Consider the following 15,880-nt stretch of genomic DNA (forward strand, 5'->3'; position numbering starts at 1 on the left):
GCTCTCCACACTGTTGACATTTAGATGTTGCCTGATTTCTTATTTTATATAATTCTTATCAATTTGAAAGATACATACGAAAGTTTAGCATTTGATAACTGACAGATTTCTGTTCCTTTTTAGCCTGTTCATTTCCATTGATCCCACAATGTGAAGGTGTCACCTTCCAGTGGGTTTTATTTCTCATATTAAGAGTCCCAGTGCTTTATCTTGCCTGAGAATGGCCTGCTTAATTATTGTCATGTTGCAGCTAAAAGTATGGAAGATAAGAATTCCGCAAAGAGAGACTTTCATCTGAAAGAAAAAAATAGTTTTTATTTTCCCAATTATTCATTCTTCACCTTCTTTGTCTTCCTAAGTCCCATTACCACATGCAAATCCTGCAAAAAAAAAGATGTTGTTCAGAGAGTGATGACTCACAGATTAGAATCCTTTGCATAAAGGCAATAGCATCTTACATAGTAAGGCATCAGAATTGTGCAACGGACTCTTCTGCTGTTGTGTAGTGGTCATCGGCTCTCTCACTATCTACATTACACAAAGCTGTCAGGTGCATAGTTACATTCCATCGCTTCACAGCTAGAATATGGAATATGTCGAAAGAAAAGTCGTAATAGTACTACAAAGACTTACTCCATAGTGATAGTCTAGTTGAAATACTAGGGCATTCAGTAAGTAATGGCAACAATGCTGTAAATCAGCACTCCTAGCAGTGAGCATCGGAATCTTTTAGTATGTAATAAAGGAGCGATTGTTGCATAAATGTGGAATATTAAAAGTCTGTAAGTAACCATATTTTGTGAATACAGGGACTGTTTCTGATTTGTATTAAGTAATACCGCCCTGAAAATGTTGAGTAAGGTATGAACAAAGATGCATCATAAAAATACAAGTTGCAAGAAGAAAAAATGCAACTCAGAAACTTGTGGGAGAAAAGTCCTACCATACCGAACTGTTGCAAAATGGGTAGAAGCGAGGCATTTGCCTTCAATCAAGAGTTGGCATCCAAACAGCTGTAGATTGATCAGTGAAAAAGAGATCCAGAAATGATGCTGCAGATGGAGTCCGTCTTCCAAGGGTTTGTCAATGTTGACTGGCAGGGGTATGTAATGCCAAAAGCAACCTAAATAAATTTAGGTAGAAACACTATGTTGCCATTATTTTTCGAATGCCCTTGTACTTACAGAAGGGTTTACATTATACTAATACAACACAAAGGGTTAGTATCAATACTTAATGCAAGATAAAAATATACGTTCAGCATTGTTGAATGTCATGAATTCATCTGCAGAATAGAAGTTAGGTACCTCTTTAATTTGGCCCTAAATATTCGTAAGTTTTGATTTTTTTATATCCACAGGGATGCTATTAAAATGTTTACTGCCATATAACATACTTAAATACTTGTATATTTGGCATGTTTGCTTGAACTGACGGAATAATACAGTAATTTACAATAACATTCTCTGTGTGCCAATGCAACATCTGTACAAATTCATTTTATATTACGTGTTAAGGCACGTCTCCACTATTAAACATTCAACAACAACATGTTAAATATAACATGTTGAATTTAACATGTATATGGACATTTCAAGTCTCAATTGACTTAACATGTTAACTAAGTATGTTGAATTTAACACTTTTAACATGTTGGCGTGTTTTCCAGCAGAAATGGAAAACATGTCAAGTCAATTCACTTGCTCATGCAGCGTCGGTACTGTTCGGCAAAGTTCGTGCAGTTTCCATAGCAACAACTATAAGTTCCGATTTTGTGGCGCGTATCTTGATCATTTTTTATACTATCATTGGTCCTTGGTGTTGGCTGTAAGTTGTTCGAAATAATGGAGTGGACGAAAGAAAATCATTAGAATAAAATTAATGCACTGATGGAAAGGTCTTGTTTGTGGGATGTGTCTGCAAAAGAATACACGGGCAAAACTAAGAAGGCAGACTGTTTTAGAGAACTGGAATTATTATTTAACTGTTCTCGAGAATACAGTAGACAGTTTTTGCACTCTCATTGTACGCTAAACGTTAATGCTATGTTGACGTTAGTAATGGTCGTATTTGGTGATGTATGTTAACGTTCGTAAAACTTCGGAAAGAATAATTATACGATATTACCCACTCCTTTCACATCTATCATGTCGTAGGTCCTATGATAATAGCGCTGTAATTTTTTGAATTGAGATGAAATGGCTGCTCTTAAATTGTGTATTTCTTTGATGTAACAGGAAGTATTTTTGCAGCATCATATTAAAATCGTGTTCTGACATTCTCAGCAAGTTTTTGAATCTGCATAGTGTCTTTTACTAAGATATTGCTGCATCCACATTCTCATTTTCTTCCTTTTAAAAGTCTTGTAACAAGCAATAGAGGCAATTACAAAAGTCAGATCATCATCTGAGTCCATTGTCCAAGGTTTGAAAATAAAACACTATCTATATTAAATCTCATAGACTGTTATGGTGAACTACGCAAAGAAAGTCGAGTTTAACATGTTTAACAGCGTGGACAAAGTGTTGAATGAAATTAGCATTAACATGTTCAATCAACATGTTGGGATGTTAACGGTAAACAATTTAACATTTAACATGTTGTTGTTAAATGTTTAATAGTGGAGACGAGCCTTTATGCATTATGCATGTCTATATGTGACATTAGATTTTTTTTTAATTTTCTATATTTAATTACCTAAGTATTCATTGAAATTGATCATAAAATGTATTGTAACACTTTTCTTGTTATCAGAATTACCTTTGGACCTATGTATCTTGAGTTAAAACCCATACATAGTAGTTTTTAAGTGGATAAAATTGCAAAACATAAGTTACTTCCATTGATTAAGAAAGTAGAGTTGTTGGTCCCATTTTATAGATTTACTTGTATTGGAGATTTAATTGTTCATAAATAATGACGAATAAAGACAAAATTCTGTATCCAGTTCTATTATTATACTTCAGTCTCAACTCTTGGTAACATGTATCACCATGATAACTTAAAGATTTACTGTAGGAAAGAGTAAGAGTGATTAAGATCTCATTAGTACACATCCTTGTGTATACCGATACACAAACTGAAAATACTGCAGATGACACCAGACAAGAGTACTCGTTGATTTAGTTCTCAAGTGTTCTCAATTGGATACCAACCAAACTATGCCATTGACTCTGTAGCATGTCCTTGAATGAATCAAGGAAACATGTTTAGTATATTTTGTAATGGTCAATTGAAAGATTAAAAAAGCAAAGTTTGTGTGCAGTAAATAATCTGACCTTGGTTGTGAGGAATTATGTTCTTAAAATTTTACTTGAATTGCACCTGCTCTTTCATCCCATAGTTTTAGGAAATTCTGCCCGTAAATAGATATATTTGGCTTCCATTTTTGAATTTTGTTTCATTTTCAGTGAGTGTAAATAATCAGTACCTGGTTCCAAAAGATGGAACGCTGTTGAGTGGCTTGATTCAAGACCATATTGTGGCAGGAGCACTGCTGTCTATTAGAGGACGATTTTTTGTAAAGTGAGTAAACTAATAATTCCCTAGAGTCAGTGTGAAACATATCACTTTTCTCTTTTTCATTTCAAGATCAGTGGCAAATATTCAGAGCATGTCCTATTATTTTTTAAAACACAATACCTATAATTCGAATTATTATTATTATTATTATTATTATTATTATTATTATTATTATTATTATTATTATTATTGTTATTATTATTATTATTATTATTAATATTATTATTATTATTATTATTTTTTTTACTTTACTTTGTGACAGTATTCCTTTCAACTAAAAGTGGAAAATGATGCAGAAACAAGGATCAGATTTCATCAATAGAGCTATAAATTAACTTTTTTTTATATAATGTAAATATGAAAAATTTTGCACATATAACAGTTAAAATAGTAAATATAAAATTTGACATAGCTTTTTAAAGATGTTTTCTTGCATATTCTTGTTTCATCTTTCTTATATTTTAGGATTTTTAGAATTTGTACATAGTCATCTCCATAAATGAATGTTAAAATCCTTCACTCTTCCATTTGATGCTATAGTATAAAAGATTTTTTTTCAAAGATTTTATAATCTTTTTATATATAAATAATTTTTATTTAATGAACTTACGTCTCACAATTTTCAGATAGGTGACACTGCTGTGAAAACTGCACTTAACCTTCCAGAAACAACATCACGAGAAGAGATGAATGAGAAAATGGATGAAGTGTATCAGGATAAAGCCATAGGAAGAGCAATTATTGATGGCTCATATAAGAATTTGCTTGATGACTACACAAATAAAATAAACAGGTATGTTTCAGTGAGATATTTCTGAAACACTGTAGCTTTGGTTTATTAATAGATTTGAAGGCTTGTGTGTACACATTACCACCATCACTATTGTTGTCATTATAGTTGCCACTGACATAAACACCAGTGTCTGTGTGCATAACAAATTAACAAATATGGTTAGGTGAAAAAAAATTCGTAACAGTATCTGAAGAACAAATAAGCAAACACGAGGTAAATGGAAAAGTGATGGAACAAGTTATTCTCAGGTACAGTTTCTGGAGGCAGATGTGTTGAGTAATAGAACCCTGCCATGAATCGTTATGATCAGGATGGTAATCTGTGTGTCGAGGTAGTCAAGTGATAACACACACTCACTATATAAAACACAACTATTTATTACAACAAGCAAAATAAATTCGTAGCACATAACATATCTTGCTAACAGTGTGGCGTAGACCAAATCCAGCTAATTACCTTACATAGGCGGTGTGCGCGGGGTGATTATCCTGCTGGAAAATTAAATTTCCATTAGAAAGAAAACGATTATAAATTCCAAGAATCCAGCTCTTTCGCTTCTGTTTTAAAGCCAGTGCAAACATATCTTATCCCTAGCTATAATATAATTCTAATAAATGAAAGTTAATATACCAATTAAGTTTTGTTATGTTTGAATGCACATTATGAATTAATTTACTAATATTTCTTAGGTACCGGTTTGTAGCTATAATAATCACTTTCATGTCTTAAAATAAAACTCAGTTGTATGTTACCTAGTTGACTAGTTTCAGCTTTGTCTCAGCCGTTTTTATGATATTCTAACCTATGATCAGTTTCTTCTAAAATTTTGAGTACCAGTACCACGATCTTCGTGACGCGGTATCTTTTGTGAATTTTTGTGTCATTCAAATTTTCAAAATGATCGGTTTTTAAATGGTTAACATTATCTCCATTTGACTCTTAATTTTCGAGCAGTTCCAGATATAACAATTCTGCGTCGAAACTTTCCGCCATTTTATATTGCAACTAATGAATAATTAAAAATTTAAAGACGGAAATTTCTATCACTAAATTTAATGATAGTTTTACTGGTTCGTTAGGCTAAAGATGCTTTGTGAGATGTAAAAATGATTTAATGAACCAGTAAATAAATTAATGAATCATTAAAACCTTAATGAAGCTTTGTGAAACCGGCCATAAGACTGGTAATATATAATTTAAAAGATTTTTGGAATATTAATATAGGGAAGATAATCTTTATAAGTCAACTGATTATCATACTGACGCTTATTTCGATGCTGAGCTATTATCCATTTAATATTGAGGAATTGTGCGATCTCAACGTGGCAAGAAATTGAAGTCAGATTTGAATATCCTACAAACAGAAATAGGCCACTTGTTCCAATTCACCAGCTACTATTAACTCTAGATTCTATGTTACTGGCTCTTCAACTATAGCCGATGTCAATAGTGCTTCAAAATACGCAGTGAGTCAATAATAAAATGTTTCAGCAGCAATTGCTTCTTTAGGACGAAATTACATATAATTTATACATGGACCTGAATTAGAGAATTTTATATGCTACAGAATTCTCCTCGGGGTTTTGTGTACAGTTGACTACACACACATTCGTGTAATTATTGTCACCTGGTGGTCATAATGCTGAGATTTTTCTAAACAGAAATTCATATTTAGCATTATAAAATATAACCATACTTATAATAATTATTATTACTCAATAGCAGTCAATGCAACTTTCATTTATCAACTCTCTGTACTGTATGAATCATGGCTACTGTAACAGGTTACGATTTTACACATGTTTCATGACTTACTCTACAGTACAGAATTTAAATAATAATATCAGCCAATAAGAAGTTGTCTTATATATGTAAAATCATTACCAACTGCTGTTGAGTAGTTAGAATAGTATTAACGACAGTTAAAGTTAAGTGTTGGTTATTTTAAACAAAATTATGTTGGAAAAACGGAAAACCTCTTAACAAAACGTTTAAAATAAACCACCTGTTAATTTAACATTTGTTAAGCCAAATTAAACATTACTTGGAAAAACTGGCCATCAGACTTTTTGACAGAAGACTAGATGACAAAAGCTTCTCAACCGAATAATAACAGGCATTTCCCATAGTTATTCTGCGTTTAATTTCCTCCCGAGTGTCATTTATATTTGTTACTGTTGCTCCAAGATATTTGAATTTTTCCACCTCTTCGAAGGACAAATCTCCAATTTTTATACTTCCATTTCGTACAATATTCTGGTCACGAGACATAATCATATACTTAGTCTTTTCGGGATTTACTTCCAACCCTATCGCTCAACTTGCTTCAACAAGAATTTCCACGTTTTCCCTAATTGTTTGTGGATTTTCTCCTAACATATTCACATCATCTGCATAGACAAGAAGCTGATGTAACCCGTTCAATTCCAAACCCTGCCTGTTATCCTGAACTTTCCTAATGGCATATTCTAGAGCGAAGTTAAAAAGTAAAGGTGATAGTGCATCTCCCTGCTTTAGCCCGCAGTGAATTGGAAAAGCATCAGATAGAAACTGACCTATACGGACTCTGCTGTAAGTTTCACTAAGACACATTTTAATTAATTGAACTAGTTTCTTGGGAATACCAAATTCAATAAGAATATTATATAAAACTTCTCTCTTAACCGAGTCATACACTTTTTTGAAATCTATGAATAACTGATGCACTGTACCCTTATACTCCTGTTTTTTCTCCAATATCTGTCGAATACAAAAAATCTGATCAATAGTCGATCTATTATGCCTAAAACCACACTGATGGTCCCCAATAGTTTCATCTACATATGGAGTTAATCTTCTCAAAAGGATATTCGACAAAATTTTGTACGACATCAACAAAAGTGATATTCCTCGAAAGTTACTACAGTTAGTCTTGTCCCCCTTCTTAAAAATAGTTACGATTATGGACTCCTTCCATTGTTCTGGTACAATTTCCTTTTCCCAAATTGCAAGTACAAGTTTATAAATTTCGCTAGATACTGCCCTTCCACCCTCTTGTATTAATTCTGCTGGAATTTGATCAATACCTGGAGACTTGTACTTTTTCAGATTTTCTATCGCAATTTCGACTTCAGAAAGTGTGGGTTCTGGTATTAATGGCTCAGCAGTTTGTATTTGAATTTCGTCTCGATCATTTCTATTTGGCCTATGTATATTTAGTAGTTGCTCATAATAGTTTTTCCATCTGTTCAGGATTGAATGAGAGTCTGCAAGCAAGTCACCATTCTCTTCCTTGATCACGTTTGCCCTTGCCTGATATCCATTTTTAAATTCCTTTATAACCTTATATAAATCTCGAATGTTTTTATTCTTACTATTTGTTTCTACCTCATTCAGTTTTTCCTTCAAGTAATTTCTCTTTTTATTCCTAAGTGTACGACTTGCTTCCTGTCTTTCATTGAAATAATGATCTCTATTCTCCACAATTGGATCCTGTAAGAATTTCAATTTTGCCTGTTTCCTTCTATCTACTACAATGGAACAATCTTCATCAAACCATGGTTTCTTTTTCTGAGTTTCATGATAACCTATGCTCTGCTCAGCTGCAATTTTGATATTATCTCGGATATTGTCCCACACACTATTAACATCTAACTCTTCCCCAGCTTTGTCAGCAGTTGCTAAAGCAGCAAACCTATTTGAAATTTCAACCTGATAACGTTGCTTAGTTTCCTCGTCCTTTAATTTCAGAATATTGAATCTACTAATATTAGCTTGTTGCTCTACTCGCTTGGCTACTGATAGTCTTTCTCTTAATTCTCCAATTACCAAATAATGGTCAGAATTACAGTCTGCCCCTCTGAAAGTTCGAATGTCTACCATACTAGTGTGCCTTCTTTTATCTACCAGGATGTGATCTATCTGGTTATGTGTCATTCCGTCTGGAGAAGTCCACGTATAATTATGTATATCCTTATGGGGGAATGTTGTACTCTTGACAATTAAATTTTTTGATGTGGCAAAGTTGACTAACCGAACTCCATTGTCATTACTACGTACGTGCAGGCTCTCTTTTCCAATAGTTGGTCTAAAAATATCTCCTCTCCTACTTTAGCATTGAAATCCCCCAATAAAACTTTCATGTGATATCTAGGTAACTGATCAAAAGTGTGTTCCAATTCCTCATAGAAGCTATCCTTTATATCGTCGTCTTTCTCTTCTGTAGGGGCGTGAGCATTTATAACTAGGATATCGCACCATCTACCCTTAAGTACGAAATACTATAACCTGTCACTGATAAATTCGACCTTTTTTACTGCTGATTTTATTCTTTTATGAAGAAAGAATCCTGTTCCTAATTGGTGTTTCCTTCCCCATAATACAATAAGTAATCATCTATTTGTGATATGCCATTCACATCTAACCTAACCTCTTGTACTCCCACGCAGTCTATTCTATATCTAGCTAGTTCTTTTGCTACTAATGTTACCCCTCCTGTTCTATAAAGACTAGTTACGTTCCATGTACCAAATCGTATAACTTTTTCCTTTGCTGTGGTCGTGCCGGAGAATCAGTCCCATTCCGAGGCTTACTGTTAGGTTTCGTAACAAGCTGTTTTTTTATGGTGATGGGTTGTTAGCCTTTCGCCCAACCCCCAAGCTGGAGGACCACCCCTTATCGGCTGTCCACGACTGCTTATTAAGCAAGTGAATAGTAAATTGAAATCAATATTTTGGTGTTTAGTATATCTCTCAGTTGCAATACAGCAAAATTAGCAGAACAAGGTTTTTAGCAATAAAATCAGAATGCTGGTTCCAAGTCAATAGATTATCCATAATTGAGGGGCGTTTTCACAAAACTCGTTATCTACATTTTTTTCGATTTTGAGGTTTTAACGTATCCTTATGTTTTTGGGTCAGGAGAATCCAATGGTGCTATCAGAATTAAGCTAAAGTTGGTAAATATATCAGTAAATTGTTGTAGAAATGAAAGAGATTTTTCAAAACTCGGTATCTACATTTGGCGAATTTTTACAAAACTTGTTATCTACAATAGTTGGCATTAAATAAATGTTATATTACTTATTTTTCACTTGGTGGCCATGCTGGCAAATAATACTTTGTATACCGTTTTCTTTCAATGTTAGACCAGTTTGTACTGCTTCAGGATGCATTTAAATCTCAACATTCTGTAGACTGTTGCTCAGCAGAACAAGGTTAAATAATATTAAGAAAAATGAGTGAATGTGTGTCACCCAGTGCAAGAGATTCCAAGAGGCGCAAGAGGCGTTGAAGTGAACAAGAAATTCTACCTAAATATTAAAGGAATGTTGATTCTGGTAATTTACCAAATGTCACTTGTGTTCACGATCTTGACATCGAGAGCAAAAAGGTAAATAAGCATTACCCCCCGTATGATTTATGTTAAAATGACTTGATATGCTTCAGACAAAATTTTTATAACAATGATACAAAGTTGAAGCAGGATATGTTTCTAATCAAGTACATGACAGTTGCAAACCCTGCAAGGCGAACTATCACTAAAGAGGAGAAGCGAAACAGATCTGTGACAATTTGCTACCATGTAACAGATGAAGATGTATCATGAGTTGAGGACAGATTACAACGTCTGGCTAGAAAATATGTAATCACAGGACAAATTCCAAACGAAAATCGTGGTGGTCGGCGAAAGAATGAAAGGGTTGAAGAGCAGACAGATCAGATTAAAAGAAACATTTTGAAATACAAATGTAGCGAGGCACACTATTCCCGACGAGATACCTGCTGTTCTTTTTTTTTTTTTTTGTCACCTGAACTGAACTTGATTATGTGAAAACGATACGACAAGTGCATTCGGTTTGGTGGTTTGAGATGTTCTTTGTCTAAATACAAGTATTTCAATCTAGGATTTGGTTATCTTGGGAGGTCACAGACATCTGTTCTACATGTGCACAGTTCTTACTGAAAATTAAAGCTTCCTCTGTTTGATTAAAAAAAAATGGGAACAGTATTATAGGCTTCACAAAATGAATGCCAAAATTTTTTTTCAAATATTAAAATCGACTATCTGTTTTGACTACCAGCAAAACCAGACACTTCCCGAAAGTCCTGATATACAGGGTGTTTCATAATTCCTATTACAAACTTCTAGGGGTTGTAGAGGGGACTAAGTAGATAAAGTTTAGATTAGGAACCCATGTCCAGATATGTATCGTTTCGATGAAAAATAAGTTTGAAGATTGAATCGATTTCACATCGCCTACTTCACTAGAAACAATGAAGATTTTCCTCCGACTCTACAGGTGTCTCATAAACAAGGTTCTTCATGTGGTCCCAAAGGAAAAAGTCGAGAGGAGTTAAATCTGGCGACCGTGATGGCTAAGGAATTGGATCACCTCGAGCTATCTACCTTTCCCCGAATGTTTAGTGGAGACGTTCGCTGACTGCAAGAGAAAAGTATGCAGGTGCGCCATCATGTTGGAACCATATTTGCAGACGTAGTGGCAGTGGCAAATCTTCACATAACTCTACCAGTACCTCTTGCAGGAAGATCAAGTACCTGAAACCCGTTAGGCGGTGCGTGGAACTACTCTTGTAGTGCACACTGGCAAGAGCTCATTGTCTCTGGTGAAGAGGGAGATGTGAAATCGATTTGATCTTCAAACTTATTTTGCATCGAAACGATACATTTCTGGACATGGATTAATAATAAAAATTTTATCTATTTAGTCCCTTCTACAACCCGTAGATGTATGTAATATGAATTATGAAACACCCTGTATAAAGAAGCTAATGAAATATTTTGACATACATTTATAAAAGTAAAGTGTTATACCAGGATGTGTTGAAATGGTGCACACAGAATGACAATGACAACATTGATGCAGAATATCAGGAAGGAGCTCCATACTAGCTATATATTTCATACGTCAGTATTTGTGTTATCCTGTGAAAATAGATATTTTTTGTGATTGTGTCACCAAAAATTTGGACATCATTATCTAACAATAAAATGTGTGTATACTGTAAATAATAAAATATTATTGAGAAACACTGGTGCAGAGAACTGTAGAAAAACATTTATGCTTATTCATGGCTAAAGTGCAAATATTAATATGAAATGTAACATTTTCTAAAATTTTCAGCTTCATTGTGTAATGACAAAGCATTTGTGTTACAATAAATATCAGTATGACACATAATAAAACAAACATTTTGGATAAATTGATACAAACCTCATATTTCGCCATTGTCCGGCAATTTTGGTGGGAGGACAACTCTAACTTTGGAATGTCGTCTCCACCACTCATACCAGTTCACGGCGTGGTACTTCACCTGTGTGTAGATCCATGTCGCGTGTACCAAGTCGATGAATGCCATGAAAGTGATGGCTCCCAGAGTTATAAGATGCCTGCATATTTTATTTAGAATCGACTCTGGTTGCTGGATATCTGATTGGTGAAACACATCCCCCACAACGATCCATTCTGGTATTGCCACATACGGTCTCTGTGCAAAAACTCGAACGACTAGAAAAAAAAAGCCCAGAAAAATCAATTTCAGTATAACATTTTTACTTCCTCACAAGTATTAAATTTTAATTAGCTACAATATGACTGCGTTGTAAACCAATTGAAAAAATAACATCTTTTAACTGTACACTACTGCACTTCGTTTCACTAAATATAAAATATTCTCTGTCATTTAATTGGCGTGACCCCAGATACCTGACCCCTAATAATCGATAGTAATTGATAATTTGTTCGTGTAAGCATGGTTTCTTTAGTTATTACTTCTATGACTAGATAGCGAAGATGACAGTCAGTGTCGCCAATTGTATAGAATATATGTTAAAATGTGTTCAAATTTCAATGAAATATGTAACACACGGGATCTAGATTTCTGCATTTCTTACATGGAATACAAACATTTTCTTATTAATATACTGAAAGTAGTTGATTTTATATAATATTGCTATTTGTTACTCTGTAATTTGCCAATTATAGCTACATTTTACATTTTTGGCTATGATATCTATGTTTAACTATTTTTCATTTATTTTATTTTGTATTTATCATTTATATCTATATCTGTATCTCTTATTTAGGTAGTATCTATTTGTCTGTTCTTTTTTTTTCCCTTTCCTTTTCTCATTTTCCATTTTAATTTGTATTTACACTTGTATCTGTTTCATCTCTTTTTTTTTTCATGTAATCCATGTTTTTTTTTTTTTTTTTTTTGTAAACGAATATCTGTACCGCCTATTGTAATTGGGGCGTTGCCCTGTTATAGGCATAAATAAATAAATAAATAAGTTAAATAAATAAATAAAGAAATAAAGAAAGAAAGAAAGAAAGGAAGAAATGAAATAAAGAAATAAAAAAAATAAATAAATAAAGAAAAAAGAAAGAAATAAAGAAATAATCTTCATTATATAATTCAAAATTTCCCCTCCAATGATTGCAAAAAAACATTCGATTTAGCGGAAAAGTGCTGATATTTTTAATTATGAAAAATAATTTACACTTAATCTACATCAACAAGCCTTACAAGAATGCATCTTTATGATAAATTCACCAAATGCACACTGAATACACTATCACAACCACCTGTTAAATGACACACTTGCCACAATGATGACGATGCGCGAAGGGTTTCAATTTTGTACAGCACAGCACAGATCGCTTCAAGAAAGTCTACAGCATCACTTTTCATGCGTAAATAACGATATTTAAATGCATCTAATAGTCCAACCTTCAATTAATGCAGGCAATAAATAGCACTTTCATGTGGATTGAATTATTCTGTCAGCTTACACTAAAACTATTTCGGCAAAAATATTGCTGGTACAGTATGTTTTGAATATGGTAGAGGCATTATAATAAAATACGTGTTATTTCTAGCTTTCCCCCTAAAAAAGAGCAGAACTACTGTCGCGATGCTATTTGCCATTAGAAGAGACAATTTTATTCGAACACATTATCACAACACAAATTGTATTCTGAACATTTCACAGAAGATTGCTTCTGGAAATCACATGAAGACGACGCAGTCTCATCTCTCTTTAATTTTCCAGAACATTTTATGTGGATAGGTTCATTGTTCAAACAAGTTAAATTCACATAGACCTAATTTCAATTGACTTGAAATTCATCATTTAAAAATATATTTAGTAGAATTTCTTTTTTTCAACCGTCTTGGGTTAAGGTGTTTCCATGGGTATTATATGAAAAATCATATAATGTTATTTTCTGTGAAATATGTAAAGAATTTTTTAGCAACATCAATTAAAATTTCCTCGGACTTTTGTGCAGAACTGCCCTTCAAATATTTCAAAAAGTCGACGCCTATTCTATCCATCATTCAATCGGCATCGAAGCTGCTTGCCTTGGGTTCAGAGACAAGTAGGCCTACAGTATGACAAGTACAGATCGACTGAAGTTTTCAACTTGACATTTATCAGTTGAAGTCGTCATACCGACCGTATTACGAATTGTTCGACACAAAGATGTGAAATTCATTGCAGCACACTTCAACATCAGCGTTATGGGACCCCCTCTGCCCTTGAGAATATTATAACCCAGTTACCGAAATCTGTGCCGATGACTGCAAGAGGTGTCAATATACACAGTGACGTGATGTCTAGCATGAGATGGGGAGAGGTACCACTTGCCAGCCACAATGCCAAGGATCTTGTTACACCGTACCTGCAATACAAACATTCCTACAAAGTTACTGTAAGAAAGAAAGGCAATAGATGCGTAGCTTTGTGTAATAATGCGGCTGTAAAGTACTAGGCCTACAACGCGGTTAAGTCACTGTATTTTTATCAATATCAGCAGTCATATTTATAGGCTTACTAATAGCTTGTGCAGCAAATGCTACAAACGAAGTTCATTAAAATTAAAATTAAAATTATTCAAATTTATTCCCAATGAAGAATACCAGACATTTTGGAAGTCCCTATCCTAAGCAAGATTAATTCAGTCTCTACCATCATATCCCACCTTACTCAAATCGATTTTAATATTATTCTCCCATCTACGTCTGCCTCCCTCAAGGTCTTTTCCCTTCAGGTCTTCCAATTAACACTCTATACCATTTCTAGATTAACCCATATGTGCTACATGCCCTGCCCATCTCAAACGTCTGGATTTAATGTTCCTAATTATGTCAGGTGAAGAATACAATGCGTGTAGTTCTGCGTTGTGTAACTTTCTCCATTCTCCCATAATTTCATCCCTCTTAGCCCCAAATATTTTCCTAAGCATCTTATTTTCGAACACCTTTAATCTCTGTTCCTCTCTCAAAGTGAAAATCCAAGTTTCACAATCATAAAGAACAACCGGTAGCATAATTCTTTTATAAATTCTAACTTTCAGCTTTAAATATCTATACCATACCGCCATTAAATATATGGAGAAGACCCATACCACATGACTAATATGTATAAAAATATTTCACTTTAATGACAATATTGTTACCTTACGTAAGTTTTGTATAGACTACTATATAGCCGTCACTCAGTAAATATTATAGAAATGAAGATCTAACTTCAGATATTCTTTACGCCTTATATAACCCCAAAAGGTTTCACTTTCATATCATCAATAAAGCATTATTCTGTATAATTGGTGAGAAATACATCATGGCATTAACTATAATAATATTTCATTTTTAATGGTAATAATGTCATCAAACATTCTTAAGTTTTGTAGTTTTTAATATCAAATACACAGACAACTGTACTCAGAAAATTACACACCAGAGAATCTTCTTTTTAGTAAGTCTTGAAGTTTTTAATAACCAATACTACAGAAACGTACAGAAAACGTTACACAAATGAAGCTCGACATATTGGCATTATGTCAGCCATCTGAACTGTTAGCAATCCTGCAGGTCATAGCCTTCGTGTGATATTGTTTATTGTAGTATGTTTGTGTTTTGTTTTGTTTTGTTTTATTCTGAAAGGGCCAATACCTATTTCTCAAAACTGACGATAGATGGATTTTGGAAAATAGGAAAATGATGTAGGAAAATTGACATTTCACTAAAAATTACTATTTTTCTGAAAAAATTTGGGTTCCAAGCTTCAAAATGAGGGGTCATTTATTAAAATCCGTTCAGCCATTTTCCTGTAATTTCCATTACCAGTTCAAATTATATTTATATAGATTATATCCTAGCCGCCACAGTGGTCTAGCGGCTAGAGCGTTGGTCTTATAATCCTGTCAATTCGGGTTCGATCCCTGGCGTACCCCTGTGTGTTGGTCCAGGTAACAAAGAGGTTTTCTCCGGGAGCTCTGGTTTCGAACAAATCTCCATCATCATCTCATTTCATCATGGATGTAGCATAGACTAGCCTTCTATGTTGCACTCTGGGCAACGACTGTGTCGGTAAATTGGTCTACATAATTGGCTCAGGGTTGCTGGATTGTGACCAGTACTAGTCGCCGATTTGCAAGTTACATGTAGTCTAAAACTACTAATAATCGCAATAGACCTATTCTGAATGAAATTCCACGAAAGTATGAGGCATTTATATTACTTACACCTTTGAATTGTATATGTGCTTAACCTATAAAGT

The 15,880-nt window shown here is 33.8% G+C and overlaps 1 protein-coding gene across 1 annotated transcript in view; it reads left to right on the top strand.

Moving 5' to 3' along the window:
* The first annotated feature begins 3,397 nt into the window (after positions 1–3,397).
* LOC138693734 (DNA-directed RNA polymerase I subunit RPA1-like) overlaps positions 3,398–15,880 on the top strand; it is an 87,363-nt gene continuing 74,880 nt past the window's right edge. The window contains exons 1-2 of the mRNA XM_069817554.1: positions 3,398–3,525; positions 4,149–4,315. The gene's annotated coding sequence lies outside the window, so the exon portion shown is untranslated. The remainder of the gene's footprint in view (positions 3,526–4,148; positions 4,316–15,880) is intronic.

The sequence above is a fragment of the Periplaneta americana genome, unplaced genomic scaffold (genome assembly GCF_040183065.1).
Source record: "Periplaneta americana isolate PAMFEO1 unplaced genomic scaffold, P.americana_PAMFEO1_priV1 scaffold_20, whole genome shotgun sequence".
In the NCBI taxonomy this organism is placed as follows: Eukaryota; Metazoa; Arthropoda; class Insecta; order Blattodea; family Blattidae; genus Periplaneta; species Periplaneta americana.